The sequence below is a fragment of the Abrus precatorius genome, unplaced genomic scaffold, assembly GCF_003935025.1.
Source record: "Abrus precatorius isolate BTA unplaced genomic scaffold, Abrus_2018 Scaffold6, whole genome shotgun sequence".
Lineage (NCBI taxonomy): Eukaryota > Viridiplantae > Streptophyta > Magnoliopsida > Fabales > Fabaceae > Abrus > Abrus precatorius.
Window position 1 is genome coordinate 6,588,470 of NW_020874406.1, and position 1,576 is coordinate 6,590,045.

Here is a 1,576-nt window from a genome sequence, read left to right on the forward strand (position 1 = left end):
CCCAAAAACACATAATAAGAAATCAATAAATAGTGACTTTTAATTGAAAATTATAGCCTTTAATGTTATTAACTGAGTTAAATTCTGTGATGTCATGTGATTAGGTTTTAATTGTGTTCCCTTGGACACATTAAAAAAACCGTTAAATAAACTAACAAGTGAATCTTAAATAGCAATCTGTGTAAGTTCTAACTGAACGTTGTATAAAGAGCATATTCCAATTTCACTAATTGTTGCATAAAGTGATCAAACCAATTGTTTTTCTGGAAAGAAATTATAAAACTTATTCATCAGGTTCACACAAAATCATCAGACACAGATTTATATGCAAGTCAAAATGAAGAGAATAAAGAAGCACTCTATGCAACAAACAAAATATAACAAAATGAGTTTAAAAGATTTAAATATAAAAAAAATTTGGACCATTACTTGATTTGTGCGTGTCATCCTTGCGCAGGGGCCATGCTAATCTTCTCTGTATCATTCCAATTTTATCGGATGTCCCCGAAGGGACACAGTCTGGCTGACTCTAACTTTGTATAAACTTCTTTTAATATCCGAAATCACACGATGTGGGACTTGTTCTGACACCCCATCAAAGGTGGAGTTGTTCTGACATCATGTAGAGGCTCTTCAAGCATTAAACTGAGAGAACACAGCTTCTTTTCTCCCTGAACCACTCAGCCTTCACCGACTGGGAGATGCGGAGGAGAAGAAGACGCAGTTCCCAGTAAAAGAAAGAACGGTAAAAGTTAGAATATACAGTCTTCAAAAATATACTCAAGTCTATATAAATTATATTTTATTTGGACTAAATTAAAAATGTGTTTATGATTGTGATTGTAAAACTTTCACTTTATTATATGATTATGTAATTATATTTATAAATTAGTAAAGTTGAATTTGGAAAACGTAATTTAAAATTCTTACACCGCATCTATTTAAACAGTAAACAAAATATTTTCAAAAACTGTAAAATTTTAATTAAATAATTTTTATGTCAAATAATTTATTTTCAAATAATTAGTATTTTTATAAAAAAAATAAAAATCATTCTATTACACTTAAATTTTTATAACTACTTATATTTCATCTTATATTTAACTTTCACTTTAAATATTCTCTCAAAGTTTATTTTATATTTTTAAAGGTTTTAAAATTCTCCATCTACTACATTTTACAATATACTCATAATAATTAATTTGTTTACATAATTTAATAATATATACAGTTATATACACATAATAATACAAAGAGATTTATATTAAAAATTTATTTAAATATTAAGGGTATATTTAAAACCATAATGGTCCTTATACAAATTCAAGTTTATGTTCATCTTCAATGAGAATATAACAAAATTATATTGTATAGAAATAATAGCAAACTCAGAATAAAGAAAAATTATTCAAATAACAATTTGAAAAAAAACAAGAATAATCTTCTAAGTGTAAAGTGTTTCTTAAAAAATTTAACAAAATAATCAATTTTACTTAGAGTGTCCTTATTCTCTTCACATATTATAACTCCTCAAAATTTCTTATACTAAGAGCAAAACATAAATTATTGAGTCTTA

General features: G+C 25.9%; 1 non-coding gene across 1 annotated transcript; it reads right to left on the reverse strand.

Moving 5' to 3' along the window:
* Positions 1–411: 411 nt before the first annotated feature.
* LOC113870502 lies at positions 412–514 on the reverse strand. The gene has a single exon (XR_003505526.1). It is a non-coding gene; the product is annotated as a U6 spliceosomal RNA (small nuclear RNA).
* Positions 515–1,576: the final 1,062 nt, after the last annotated feature.